The sequence below is a fragment of the Biomphalaria glabrata genome, chromosome 17 (genome assembly GCF_947242115.1).
Source record: "Biomphalaria glabrata chromosome 17, xgBioGlab47.1, whole genome shotgun sequence".
Lineage (NCBI taxonomy): Eukaryota > Metazoa > Mollusca > Gastropoda > Planorbidae > Biomphalaria > Biomphalaria glabrata.
The window spans coordinates 14,665,142-14,680,767 of NC_074727.1; the positions used below are offsets into that span (position 1 = coordinate 14,665,142).

A 15,626-nucleotide genomic window follows, 5' to 3' on the forward strand; every position below is an offset into this window, starting at 1 on the left:
CAGTTGGTATGATCTTTCGAGGGTTAAACTAATGTGTTACTTAAGACGGATATAGGCTAGTGCACTAACATCTTAGAACTGTAGCGTCAATATTCACATCTATTGGTAGGCCTATAGTATGTAATTAAAGTAGCGGACTGATTACATTTGTTTAAAGAAGCATATTTATTCACGCTTGTGCAGTTCTGCCCATTTCTTTAAAGAAATCATAATCATCTTATCTGTCTCTTGACCTTCGCCGTTGGGGCGCTGTGACAGTTCGCGTAACCAAATCCCTCCACTTTTACCCGGTCAGCAGCTGTTCTTAGCAGGGTATTAAGACAGAGGCCGGTTCATTCTTTTACTGTTGTCCAGCCAGCTTTTATTTGGACGGCCCTAATTCTTCACTCTTTCTCCACTGTACCTTGAAGGAGGACCACTGAGAGTGATTCATGCCTTGCAAAAGGACCGAACCAGTTCATCATTAGTCTCTTCATATTTTTTTTAAATTGCAGGTTTATAAATTGGTCTTTCTTTAACATAGAGGGTGGAAATGGAGACAGACGAGAGAAAGAGACACAGAGAGAGTGAGAGAGAGAAAGAGAGAGAGAGAGTGCGAGCGAGAGAGATGGACTACATTCATCTATAAAGCATTGCGTCATCGGCCCAACTCGTGTGTCAGTCGCTACCTGGCAGTTCAACTTGTTCCAATGTTCAACTATTGTATGCGTATGCAGTCTTAAGTACTTCACGCTATTGACTGCCGCGGCCATGTATGATCGTATGCACGTCTGGACAATACATGTAGGTGAGCGTGTGTGTGTGTGAGCACACATTCACTATGAGATCCACTACAAACTATAGAGAAGCGCTCACCTTTCTTCTATATCTTTGTATTGCACTTTCTCCTCCCCCCCTTCCCCCCCCCCCCCAATCTCCTTAAGACCTTTCCAGTCTTGCCTGCGCGAGCGGCGGTGCGAACGATCTCCAGCTACACACTCACGCACACACGCACGCACGCGCATTAGCAGGCAGAATGTTTTTAAAGAAGGGTAAAGGGGAGCGCATTACTGTAGATTAATTAACAGATGTAACTAGGCCACTTTCTTCCCTCTAATATAAGATGGGAAAAAGGAAGGGGGGGGGTTCGCTAAGCCTGACAGAACGGCTTGCCTCAAGTGGGGGCAGTTAACTTACTGTCGGAAAAAGAATACAAGGAAAAGTAAATAAAATGTAAAGCGTTGTCCCCCCTTTACAGTCGGGGTACTAAGGTGACCGAGCGATGTACATGTATTTGAAGTAGAACTACATGTTAACATCAATTTTTTTTTTTATGTATTATTTCCACTGTTGTTAATATTCCTTTCGTTAAGTAGTTTTTTTTCCCCTTACTTTATTTAAGTTAATTGCTCTTTTTTTTTTTTTTTTTTTTTTTTTTTTGGGGGGGGGGTCTTAATCGTATCTATAGAACACTAAAATGTAAGTTATAATAAGGGATATTCCGTGCTCTTAGCTTTCTCATTACGCTAGGATCCTATCAGTGGCGTAGCTACGGATTTGAGGGGGCGGGGGGCTTGATCTCTTTAGGGGCCCCTGCATTTTGAAAATTAAACATCATAACATGAGATAATGGCGTAATATTTAATGTAAAAACGCCACTGGATACTATCTATTATCTGGACCAGTTGGGAAAGCGGTGTGTGTGTGTGGGGGGGGGGGAACAAAGAAGGGGGATGTCTGTGTTAATGTAACCGTGATCGTTTTATTTTTTTTAATGCATTAAAAATATAACACATTGAATTGGATTATTTATTTACCCTGAACTATCACCATGCCTCTTAACAAGCTGTACCATACAAGTCCCTAGACTGGGTACAATTTACAACAAGATTTTAAAGTAAATGAAGATAGATGTAACACAAATTTAAGATGACATAAATACAACAAAATATAAAAAGTACTTAAAAACAAAGCTTGTATATGGGAAAGAACTTTACATTTACTACCATAACTCTAAATACTGCACTATGTATTTCCCTTTTCTATATAAACAATTAAATTAATTTCCACTAGTTGTTTAACTAATTGGTTAATTTTTTGATTGATTTATGTGTTGTCATCGTCAATGAATGATTTTACAACTTAAAGAATGGAAAGTGGGAGAAACAACGTGTCAAAGAATCCGGACAGACAGACGGACAGACAGACGGACACAAATAGTAATTTAATATTAGTGTTTTTTTTTATAAACTATAAAATAAGATCAGGTCTTCAATAGATTGCACAGTTTACGACGTGTAAAAGAATCCTGCCAGACGGACAGAAACAGAGATTTAATATTTAATACAAGTTTTTTATGCAGACTATAAAATAAGATCAGGTCTTCAATTGATTGTACAGTTTACAACGGGTTCCTGGGCTTCCGACTTCCTTGGATCCTGTATTCTACCTGGAGTAATTCTCACCTGGGAATATGTAGTGTCTTGCACCTGAGCCACCAACTTGTTTTCAAACAATACTTTGTTTGATCTTGGTCTGCAACTTCAAGGTCGTATGTACCTGATTGTTGAAACATATCATTGTTTACGACAATGTAAATCAATCTACACAGTCCTATATGTGGGGTAGGGGGGGGGGGGAAGAAGACACACATCTTTTTTTTCTTTTTGTATTACATCGAAGAAAACCAGGCAGAAAAGATTTTAACCCTCCTCCCTCGGCAAGTTTAAAATGCACCAAAACCGAGAGGTGCTTATCGACCACCCAAAACCTTTTTTTTGTTGCTTGCTGCTGCTGATGTTACTGCTGCGTCTGTGGTTATTGCTAGTTCTTGTTACTTTTGTTGTTTCTGTTGTTGGTGTTAATTCCTGTAAGTTTGTATTGTTGCTGCTGTTCTTGCTGCTGTTGCATTTGTTGTTGCTGCTGTTGTTGATCTTGTTATGTTTAGTTTCTGTTTGTTGTTTATTTTGTTGATGTTAATTGGCAAGATTTTGCGAACTTTACAAGAAAATGTAAAATAATAATAGCATTATATAATATATACCAGATCCTGATTGCGTTGGATGGGGTAGCTAGGACTCCTTGTTGATTTAGGACTCGTAGACAATCTATATTATTTTTACAAAGCGTAAAGTCAACTCGCTATGTCTGTCTGTCTGTCTGTCTGTCTGTCCGTCTGGTACTCATCTTGTACACATTACTTCTCCCGCTTCCCCTTCTCGGATCAAGTTGAAACTTTTGCACAATTATCCATTGTCGACAACAACGCAGAAATCAATTTTAAAAAATTAAGCAAGTAGTTTATTAATTAGTTGCAATTTTAAAATTTGGTTTTATATAGAAAAAGGGAGATAAATCTTTCAGTGTTGAGAGCAATATGACAGTAATTATATAAGCTTTTTACTTTAGTATTTTTTATATTATGCGTGTATTGACAGTAAATCATGATGGAAGTATATTAGGGCGCTCGTGCATGAAAATTGTTTTGCCAATCACTTTAAGCCACGTCTCTCTGATCCCCACCATATTCAACGCCTCTGCTAGTGTAATACACGATTCCTTTTTGTCCTTGTGGTTCACGGACTTTGACTTATAGCACCAAACTGCTGGAAGGCAATTAAACCGCTGTAGGCTGCAATATGGCGTATTCTATTTTGAACTTATGAAACTTGAATAACTTCTTTGTGAACAAAACAAAATAGAACTTTTATTCCAATAGAGACAAAAGTCAACTTGGAGATAGAACGAAACAAAATGTAGTAGAGTTTAGCAATAATAGGCCTATAAAATGTTATTTTTATAATAGGCCTATAAAATGTTATTTTGAACAAAATCTAACACACTACAAAGACAAGTCTTTTCACTGTGGCATTCTGGGACTCGTCTCTCCAGTTTTTAACATAGCTTACGACAGTGCAGCTTATCTTGCATCATTCACACTGCATAGTCACCAACCAATGGCTAACTAATATACATACATTGCCTTATTCTTTTCATCAATGTCGCCCCGATTGGTTAAGAAGAAAGATTGGCAGAAAGACAGAGATCTAGTTTGTTTGAAGAAGATAGCTCTGAAATTTTGGGCACATCTCAAAAGGGTCAATAAAAATTGTGAAATAAAAATGTGTTGAGATAAAGGACAGGCTTGTTCAACTTTCAACTCTTCTGTAAAGAGATAAAACACCAAGGCTGCTAATTCCGTCAAAGACGACAAAGATTTCTTTAGGTCCCACTATTCTGTAATAAAGTTTGAAAGAATCAGCCGACATGCAAGAACTGCTTTGATCTGCAGAAAGCTGTGTAAACATTTTTTTTTTGCCACCAAGGACGGTAACTCACCGTGCTCTTTCTCTGTTGTTGAATTATCTTTTCTTGACCAGCCAGGCTGCTCGGTGCAATTCAGAGAGTGAGAATCGATTAGTATCAGTTTTGTTTTGTTATCATTTTGAACAGAATCGATTTCGTTCGCAAAACAAATTGCTTCATTCAGCACTTTATGTTCGAAATGTAATGATAATACTTGGCAGTTTGAATAAATGGCAAAATGAACATATCTCCCCCCCCCCCAATGTATAACATTTATAGATACGAGCCGACCTGCGGCGTAGCATACGCCGCTATTTAGTGACGTGTGAACACTTCGTGAAAGACACAGTTGTCCAAATGGGGTGGGTGTTTGGGCGACATAGAGAATTATATATACAGAGAATATTACTTGTTCTCCCTCCTCTCTTTTTTTTCTGAGCCGCGCTCTCTGTCGCCGCGAAAGTTACGTGGGTAGCTTCAGTCCGACTTGATAACTTTTTCATCTAGGGTTAGAGAGTCGGCGTGCGTGTGTCTTGTTCCGCGTGGTTGGGCGACGTAGAGAATTATGTACACAGATTGTGTTACATTTTAAGATTGAAAATATCCCAGAGAAAGATCTTGGGATGGAGTCTTGGGAGGGAGTTTTTTTTTTCTTCTCGTTTCTTGTTTTTATCAAGTTGTGTGTCGGGGTGGGGTTAAATAACCGGTCCTATATCAGAGATGAATTGTTTATCAATTTGGGGGGGGGGGGGGGAGTCAGATAACCAGCTCTATATCTGAAGATGAACTGTTTATCAAGTGGGAAGGGGTCAGATAACCGGTCCTATATAAACTGCGAAGTAGTTAAAACTGCTATAGATTTATTTCCGTTTCTTCGTTTTTGCTAATGAATTTGCATGATATATTTTTTAAATTTATTAATTTGCCAAAGTCATTTTTTTTTAGTTCCTAAAGTACTTTCCTTATATACACTATGTACTATCTCTTCTCTACATTGTAACTACTCATTCAAAAAAGGGGAAAACTTATAGTCAGTAAAAAAAATATCACTATTACGTTATATATTTGCAAATGTATCATTAAATAAGAGGGTAATATATCTTTAACTATCAAGACTATATCAATATATGGAGTAAAAGGGTGTATTTCGTTTAGTGTTACATAAGTAGGGCCTCTAACGATGTAAAGTCAACAAATCTGCATTCACTCCTTACAATACATTTCCTTTGTCGACATAATTTCTATGAATGTAATCAGTGTGTCTCGTCTACATTTCTATGAATGTAATCAGTGTGTCTCGTCCACATTTCTATGAATGTAATCAGTGTGTCTCGTCCACATTTCTGTGAATGTAATCAGTGTGTCTCGTCCACATTTCTGTGAATGTAATCAGTGTGTCTCGTCCACATTTCTATGAATGTAATCAGTGTGTCTCGTCCACATTTCTGTGAATGTAATCAGTGTGTCTCGTCCACATTTCTATGAATGTAATCAGTGTGTCTCGTCCACATTTCTGTGAATGTAATCAGTGTGTCTCGTCCACATTTCTATGAATGTAATCAGTGTGTCTCGTCCACATTTCTATGAATGTAATCAGTGTGTCTCGTCCACATTTCTATGAATGTAATCAGTGTGTCTCGTCCACATTTCTATGAATGTAATCAGTGTGTCTCGTCCACATTTCTATGAATGTAATCAGTGTGTCTCGTCCACATTTCTATGAACGTAATCAGTGTGTCTCATCCACATTTCTATGAATGTAATCAGTGTGTCTCGTCCACATTTCTATGAATGCAATCAGTGTGTCTCGTCGACATTTCTATGAATGTAATTAGTGTGTCTCGTCTACATTTCTATGAATGTAATTAGTGTGTCTCGTCCACATTTCTATGAATGTAATTAGTGTGTCTCGTCCACATTTCTATGAATGTAATCAGTGTGTCTCGTCGACATTTCTATGAATGTAATTAGTGTGTCTCGTCTACATTTCTATGAATGTAATTAGTGTGTCTCGTCCACATTTCTATGAATGTAATCAGTGTGTCTCGTCTACATTTCTATGAATGTAATTAGTGTGTCTCGTCCACATTTCTATGAATGTAATCAGTGTGTCTCGTCTACATTTCTATGAATGTAATTAGTGTGTCTCGTCCACATTTCTATGAATGTAATCAGTGTGTCTCGTCCACATTTCTATGAATGTAATTAGTGTGTCTCGTCGACATTTCTATGAATGTAATCAGTGTGTCTCGTCTACATTTCTATGAATGTAATCTGTGTCTCGTCCACATTTCTATGAATGTAATCAGTGTGTCTCGTCCACATTTCTATGAATGTAATCTTTACGTTTCAACTAAAACACCTGCGTTATTTTTACAATGTATTTTTTTTTGTCTTGCATCATTTCTCTAAAGCAAACACCTCCATTTTATTTCATCAGTCGATGACAGGTAAATCTGTGACTTTCTTTTGAATTCATGTCTTGATATCAATTGGTGTGTGTGTGTGTGTGTGTTTGAACTGTGTGAGTAGAGTACAAGTTATTTTATAGCAAGTTTTTGTTTTCTTTGATAACAGTTTCTGAGACTGTTTCTTTAGAAGAGAGGTGATAAATATTGTGCGAAATAACATTTGTTTAAATAAATTAAATTGTCTTTACTTTGAGTATGCATGTGAATCCAGCCTTGATCTTTTTATATCGCCGCTCTCATTATCCCTCTCTCTTTCTCTCTCTCTCTCTCTCTTTCTCTTATCTTTCAATCTCTTCTTCTCTCTTTTTCTCTTTCTGAAGCTATGTCTGCTTTTATAAGTCTCTCTTCTCATTTTCTCACTCTTGCTACTCTCGCCCTTTTTGGTGACTCTCTTTCTTTCTCTCTATCTCTTTCTCTCTTTTACTTTTTCTGTGTTCGAGTCTCTCTCTCTCTTTTCTTCCCTCTCAACGCACTCGCTTTCTTTCCTCCTCTGCCTCTCTTTTCCTCCCATTCTATTCTATAGCTCACTCCCTCTTCTGTTTGCCCTCTCTCCGACCTCTCACCTACTCCATCCTACACCCTTTCTCATGACATTAATCTTATTTCTATCAAAATGTCTTCTTTCTCTTGCCTCCCACTCTCCTATTACCTCCCTATTTCACTAACTCCCATATGCTTTCACCTCCTCTTTTTTTTTCTTTCATTCTTCCCTCCTTCCACTGCTACCCTTCTCTATCCCCCCCCCCCCCACCTTAAACACCTCATTTCTACCTCTACACTTTACTCAGCTGTTGTTGTCAGTAAACGAAGCTGATGCAGGGTCGTCGCTAACGTCCAAATGTTGTAATTGATGGGGGAAAGGGGTGGGGCGCCAGGCGGAGGTGCAATAGTAAGGAGAATTTAATTGAGTTGATTTGAAATCTTCAGAAACGGGCTTGCGTGCAGTGTGTGTGTGTGTGTTAACTTTAAAAAATTATAAATGTTTAAGAGAAAAAAATTAATACAGAAAAGGAAAAAAAAAGGAAATTGAGAAAGAAAGATATCATAATACCGGCGACATAGTTTAGAAAAAAAAATTTATATGCGTATTTTTAAGTCTGTTTTACAGCGTGAGGCTTGTGTAAACTAAAAAATTCTCGGGGCTACATCAAGCTTCATAAACTCTAGTTGGGTTTGTTGTTCGGCAGCGTAAAAGTGCTTGCTCTGACTAATCCCCAAACAGTACATCTCATCTCTCATTCTAATCTATATTCGGAGAATTTTGATCAAATGAGAATTTAAAAAAAAAGGGGGGGGGGAGTTGCGTCTGTGGTGGCTATGTAAATTTAAGCTACTATTATTGGGCTATACCTATTAATAGGATCGATAATCTATAACCGAAGTATACACACGGAACAGATTTCTGTGACACTACAGTTTAAGAAAAGTGATAATTTAAGATTGTTCGTAGACAAGTTAAGAGAGAGTCCCAGATTTGGCGCTACCGACTAGACGATATTGCTTATAATGAGAATGTTTTGAGTAACCTTTGCCTTTGCTTATCAAGTTGCTGTGAACTCGCTGTGACCCCAACAACATCTTTAGACTCACCGCTGCTAGAACAAAAAAAGGTACCACGGGCTAATGGTGCCAGGCTAACAATCATTGACGTTATAGGTAGTGGATGAGACAATGGGGCTCTGATAGTAACTGTTGACCATGTATGACATCTATGAAGAATCTCACATCTTACAGAGCTTCGCAGACTTTCAGAACGTGATCCTAGTGTTGACCATATAAAACTATCATGCAGGAAAACGAAAAGTCTGAATCCAAACCTCCCGCTGCCTTGAGGCTGTACACAAACTTAGAAAAGCCTTCGGGAGTCAAACCTGAGGAAAAATCAGAAGCCGGCAAACCTTGTGCAGCTTGCAGCACAGTGCTACACACTGACAGAACCTGGGACGCCGCTGATCCCACACTCTATCGGTAACCCCCCGTTCCACAAATCAGCGGCTTGGAAGGGGGGAATCTGCTGTGTGGGCTACATCTTTCCGACCATAGGTAAAACCCAGGCTTTCGGAAGCGTAAAAAGGAGGCACATTTCCACGATAGGTTTAGGAGGTTCTTATGCATCGTTCCTCTTTGGTTGCTTACCCAATATTACATCTGCTGCCCCCGCCACTCTACCCCAGGAAAAGTTATATCAAGGTCTTATACATCTTTAACCACAGGAACAGGCGATTATTGTATTTGCCCTTTGTACTCAAGTAGTTCTCGGAAAGTACTTTGAATGGATATGTTATAGTATCAAGTAACTCAATCCCTTGCGTTCCCTTTCTTCCCCCAAACCTCCCCCCCCCCGCAACACACACACAGCTTTCATCTTACCCTATTAGTAAAAATAAATAAAGCCTATTGTTAGAAACGCATATAATTAGTTTACAGTCACTACTGTGTGCTTATATTATCAACCACTTAAGACGTATTGATACCTTTGCGCACAACTGGTCCAACTTTATTTGGACTTGTTACGAAACTCTGGCTCCATTGCGCTCCCTCTTGCATTCACGATAACAAAAAGTTATCAGCGTTCTAAAGTGAGACCTCTATTGTAGGTGAAAACAAAGTGTGGGTCTGTGGTAGACATGGATCTGTGTGTATGTGTGTGTTAACATGTGTGGACGTGTGTCTTTCATTAAAAAGTGATCCTCTATTGCGTGCAAAGACAACGAGACAATATGTAGAATTCTTAAGGAGTCTTTATCAATCTTGTCATTTTTTGCTTTAATTAAAGCTGTGTGCATATGTGTGTGTGTGTGTGTTCGGAGTTTTCTGATGGGAAAATTGAAGTGCCTTTTGTTTCTATGCGTTCTGTAAGTATGTAGATCTATTCGTTGCTTTAATCAAGTAAGTAATGAAATGATGTGGATTATTGTGTGGTCAGAGAGAGAGAGAGAGAGAGAAGTATGGAGAGAGAAAGAAGGAAGAAGTGAGAGAGTGAAGTTCATGCTGTCTTTCTAGAGCATCGATGATATGGACGAAGACGGGCCTGACAAACATACACATTTTTATTAACCTAAGTCACCAAATAATTATCTACTATTTATATTCAGTTTAAGTTATTTACTAAGTATTTGATTTGTTTCTTAACTGCATTGTTCTTATAATATTGCCTTATAAGATAATAACATACTATCGAGCGAAAGTTGCTAAATTTGTAGACCAAACATTCTCCTTGCTGTTTCTACCTGACAGTATGTTCTTAGATTAAGATAACTCTTGCCAAGTTATTTGTTCACATCTTTTATCATAGAGTTCATGCATTCGTCACCACTGGATTTTTACATAACACTTACAAGCACTAACCACCTGCTTCACCCGTTGATTTTTTTCACTCATATATTGTTTATCTCGTCCTGAACCTCCCCCATTTGTTCTTTAAGTAAAGTAAGACAATTCCCCTTTCGGACCTTGCGATCTATAGGGCAGATGATGAAAAGGTCATGTGTTTATATGACCCACGGTTAACGAGGGTGTCATTGTGGCCAACCAACCGCCTTTACTCTTCCACAGCTAATGTCAGGTACTCATTAGGGCTGGGTGGACTCAGAGGCGTTTGAGGATCCCGAAATTAAAAACCCCAGTCTTCACCAGGATTTGAACCCGGTTCGGAGGCCAAGCGCCTTACCGCTCAGCCACCGCGGCTCCCCATTTTTTCCTACTTATACTATTTGTGACAAGACGGACAATAAGGGTGGCTACCTTTATTTTTTATTAGAGTTAGTCCCCTTTATTACTTGATTTAAGTCCCTGTTAACTGTTTACAATTGCCACTCTCTCATGAGACTTTCAACTGACCGGTGTAGTTTGAACTAAATCTCTGTAATGTTTAACTAATACTTGTGTTGTTGTACTATTGCTGTGGTACTCAAGAGGAGTTTGACACTGTTGTGGAAAGAGTATTTCGATAATGAGCTAAGTAGACTTTATTTATTTGTTAGTACTAAGTTGGTTTATGTAAATGGTATAGGTCTACTTAGTCGCTTATCCTTCCCTGTATGTTTTTTTTTAAAGACATCTTTGTTTACATACGAGACAGTAGTGTGTCTCATAAATGACGTCATTTTATTGTTAATGCATGTATGATATTATTGTAAACCATCTTTTTGGTTTTTCGGCATAAGACATTATTGTGCCTCTATGATGGTGGTTCTTCAATTATATTGACCGGAAACTGTCTTACTACTTTGCTTTCATTACGTCATTTTCTTTTGTGAACCTTTATTGCCATTTATATTTTCCAGGATCTTTTTTCTTTTGTTTTTAAATAAACTTTTTTGTTGTTGTTGTTGCAACTGAAATCTCAGACTTATTACTCGTCTGTCTCAGTAGTTTTGTACATCTAGAGGCTATAGTCATTAGCCTAGATAATATAATTGGGACCACAAAGTACCACTGGACTAACTTGCCAGGTCACTGGTCTTATGACCTATCCTAATACTAGGTCATACTAATATAATTATATAAAGTTAAACGCCCCCCCCCAATACATTTCTTTGACCAGCTAGTTCTATATATTATTACGTTGGATTGGACCAGCCCGTGAATTCGAGTGTCCCTTCTCTCCCCCCCCCCCCCATCTCCTCCTAACTAATGTAGCCTAGTCTTATGTACGCGATCTGACTATTCTTCTACTTTTTGGTTCTTATTTGAAATATTTGTTAGGCTCTACACTAATGCCTGGGCCCTTGTTTTCTTATTACACCCTGTAAATGCTCACATAACACTTGGCCCCTCCCCCCTTTTTTTGTTTGCGCCAAAAATAAAGCTATTCCCCCTTTCTACAATTCCACCCTTCCTTTTCCCCAGTGTATTCTAGTAACACTTATTGTTGTGATAATCCTCTTTTCAGTTGTAGAAATGTCACATTTAGCGTGTCAGAGCTAGATACAACTTACTAGCGTTCATCTCAAAGTCAGTTTTGAAATTGATCTCTAGTGAACATTTTCTCCAGAAATTTTAAACAGAGTTATCTTCTCTTTTTTTTTTTCGTTTTTGAGTTTCAATTGACATTATTTGAACACTAAAATTAAGAAAAGTAGGCGATAAGGGGAAATATGGTGTGGGTGGGGCGAAATAAGGTAACCCAATAAAAATATAAGAAAATACAAACTGAAAGATGGGGTGAGATTTAAAAAGAAATAGATGAACTTAATAATGTCAAGTACACTATAGTGAAAGAGCACTGTTGCCAACTAGATAATGACAATAACTTTGTAATACAAGCGGAAATAGCGTAGATATTACAATGCAGAAAAAGAAAAGGAATTAGAAACTCTTAAAATACATAGCTTAGCAACACTTCTATATCTGTACGCCAGAAACACCAAAAAAAACAACAACAAAAAAAGCTTTCTTTTCATAGTTATTCGTCATGGAGGCACTTCTCTTGTGGGCTAAATCTAAGTAATGTTTATTATTGTTGTCTTTATTAGTAAAGTGAGTTTTTTTACGCTTCTAGTGCCTACTCATTGAGCTAGGGTCCAAATCTCTTTTATGGACTTGTAAAGGAAGAAGTGGGGGATATGATACTGACGTCATAATATACAAAACTTGACCTGACCTTAGAAGTGTCTGGAATGTAGATCGAAGATCGATAAATGGTTTGAAAGTGATGAAATTCCCACACACGCACACAAACACACACACATACACATACTCTAATAAATAATTCGGAAGAACTTGAGGCAAGAGTTGGTTTTGATTCTCTCCCTTTGCTGGTTAAAAAATGACATTTTTAAGGTAGAGAATATTACTATTACAAGAACATCCCTGGTCACGTGGTTAAGACGCGATGGTTGCTGATTACGAGTTTTAAAATCCACTCGTCATCATCCGAAGGCACTCTGCAGAAGACTAGGGTTTTATGGTAAACTATCTTTGTAGAACAATGATCCTCAAACTAGGGTTTTATGATAAACTATCTTTGTAGAACAATGATCCTCAAACTAGGGTTTTATGGTAAACTATCTTTGTAGAACAATGATCCTCAAACTAGGGTTTTATGGTAAACTATCTTTGTAGAACAATGATCCTCAAACTAGGGTTTTATGGTAAACTATCTTTGTAGAACAATAATGCTTAAACTAGGGTTTTATGGTAAACTATCTCTGTAGAACAATGATCCTCAAACTAGGGTTTTATGGTAAACTATCTTTGTAGAACAATGATCCTCAAACTAGGGTTTTATGGTAAACTATCTTTGTAGAACATTGATCCTCAAACTAGGGTTTTATGGTAAACTATCTCTGTAGAAGAATGATCCTCAAACTAGGGTTTTATGGTAAACTATCTCTGTAGAAGAATGATCCTCAAACTAGGGTTTTATGGTAAACTATCTCTGTAGAACAGTGATCCACAAACTATACGCCTGCGTGCTATATCCGACCCATGACAAGGGAAGACTGGGGTTTTTAATTTCGGGATCTTTAGAACGTCCCCGAGTCAAACCCAGCTCAAATAGGTACCTGACGTCTCTTGGGGAAAAGTAAAGGCGGTTGGTCGTTGTGCTGGTCACATGACACCCTCGTTAACCGCTACATCATCTGCCCAATAAGTCGCATGATCTGAAAGGTGAACTACTCAATGAGGAGGCAGAGGCGCCGTTCCGTTGGGTTCAACGATTTGTGTGTGTGTGTGTTGATTGGGCCGTGTGTCGAAATTTTCTTTCACTCTCAAGCCGGAAAAAGGATGGACGTCACTTGTGTAACAGAAGGTCTGCAAGAACCGAGACGATGCTCTGATAATGTAACCTCTTCTATCTAGTTGTGTAGAATTGGAAAGTTTTGGGTTCACCAGATGTTTCTAAATCAAGTTTGTCAATTGTAAAGTGATTGGACATTTGCAGGCAATGGCGACAGAAGTCATGTCCTTATGATCCTTGAACTTTTAGGTCTCTGTCTGTCTCTGTCGATTAGTCACTGTTTCTCTCATTATGGTTCTCTTTGTGACTTTTTTTCATTCTTTTTTTTTTCTCTCTCTCTCTCTCTCTCATTCTTTTTATTTTTCTCATGTAAACTTTGTTGCTCTCACTATTTTTATTTAGTCTTTTTTTCTATCTTTCCTTTCATGTCTCTCAATTAGTCTTTTTTTTCCCTCTTTTCTCATTTTCTCTCTCTCACTCTCTCTCTCTCTCTCTCTCTCTCTCACTCTCTCTCTCTCTCACTCTCTCTCTCTCTGCGTGTTCTCTTTTCTTTCTCCTTATCCCTTTTTTATCTCACTGTTTCTCTCACTCTAAGTCCCTACTCTCTTTCTCCCTCAGCGTCTCTTTCCTACTTATCTCTCTGTGTTTCTCTTTTATTCATTTACTCTCTTAGTCTCTTTATCTATCTCTCTTCATTTTTTCTATCTCTTTTTCTCTCTCTCTAAAAAAAAAAGTTAAATGACTGAGGCAGCAAACTTTTATAAACTTAACATTTCGTAAAAAAAAAAAAAAAAAAAAAGGAAAACCTAAATATTTTGTAATTGCAGTTTCAGAAATAGAAAAAAAAAATTCATTTCAAGAAGCGATAAAAAATAATTCACATTTTTCCCTGAGAGTAAGGATGTAATAACTACACTTACCTGCATTGTAATAAGATTATTGTCTCTCTCTCCTCTCTCTCTCTCTCTCTCGCTCCTCGCAACCAATTTTTCAGCGCTCAGAAAGTTGACGCCCACTTTCAAGTTGGTTGTTTTGACTCGTGCCCAAAAATTCTTGCAACATTCCATCTGCTTTTGTTGTTTATGTCACTGCGTTATTGCTCAATAAATAGATCTATATTAAACACAACACATTGACAAGTTCGTGTCTACAATATTAGAGAATTTCATTCCTGGAGTACTGTAAAGTTCCCCTTTCAGACCATGCGGTCTGATGGGAAGGACATCTGTTTCTGTGCCCCACGGTTAACGAGGGTGTCATGTGGCCAGCACAACCGCCAACCGACTTTACCTTTCCCCAACTAATGCCAGGTACCCATTAGAGGCAGGGTGGACTCAGAAGTGCCCTAAAGATCCGGAAATAAAAAATCCCAGGATTCGAACCCGGTACCCCCGCTTCGGAAGCCAAGAACTTCACCACTCAGCCACCGCCTTCCATACCAGGAGATTTAACTATAAAAAAGAAAGTTTAGTGATTAAAAGATTAGTGTTGATAATTTGATGCGCTAATTATGTCGATAAACCAAACAAAATTTTTGTTACACATTTCTTCACCGTTAACTCAAATGTATAATCTCTTTCGCTAGTGGCTAAATATAATTTTTATTTTTTGATTGACAAATGTGATTTTTTTTTTGTCAACATGCCGACCTTGACATTGTTTTGTTGTTGTTGTCCATTTATTTAGAAATCTCTACCAAATATTCTCTTTTCATTTGCGTACGTTATTCTTTAGCTTCCTTTTTTTTTCCGCACCCCATTTCTTGATATTGTTTTCTCTTCTTTTTCTCTCTTTCTGTATTTTATTGCTTAAAAGAAAACGTACCTGGGATTTGAACAAATCAAGGAGCAAACAAAGTGCAGACAACTGGGAAAATCCCAAATAGTTCACGGAAAAGCCTAAAATGAAAACATGTACATTTAATTTAAAAAAATAACGGTCAAATCAGAGTTTTTATTTTGTTGTCAATTAAGTTTTGTTTTTGTTTTTTTTTGTTTTTTTAAATAGTATGTCGAATTTCTAGGAAAATCAATATAACGGTTTTCGAAATACCCGTCTAACTTGCAGGCTCCAACGTCCACCTTTCACCCATACTGAGAATGCAAACTAACAAAAAAAAAATGTTACAAACACTAAACAATGTAAATCAAATGGGAACTACTATTCGTTAGTCTGTTACACTTCAG

At 37.8% G+C, this 15,626-nt stretch overlaps 1 protein-coding gene across 3 annotated transcripts in view; it reads left to right on the forward strand.

Moving 5' to 3' along the window:
- Positions 1 to 15,626, forward strand: part of LOC106055576 (RNA-binding protein 24-B-like) — a 109,244-nt gene that overhangs the window by 7,046 nt on the left and 86,572 nt on the right. The window contains exon 1 of one of the 3 annotated variants that reach the window (XM_013211878.2): positions 9,372 to 9,644. The exons of 1 other annotated variant lie outside the window; for it this stretch is intronic. The gene's annotated coding sequence lies outside the window, so the exon portion shown is untranslated. Of the gene's footprint in view, positions 1 to 9,371; positions 9,645 to 15,626 lie in introns of those variants that run through there. One more of the 3 variants, XM_013211879.2, reaches the window with a different exon arrangement.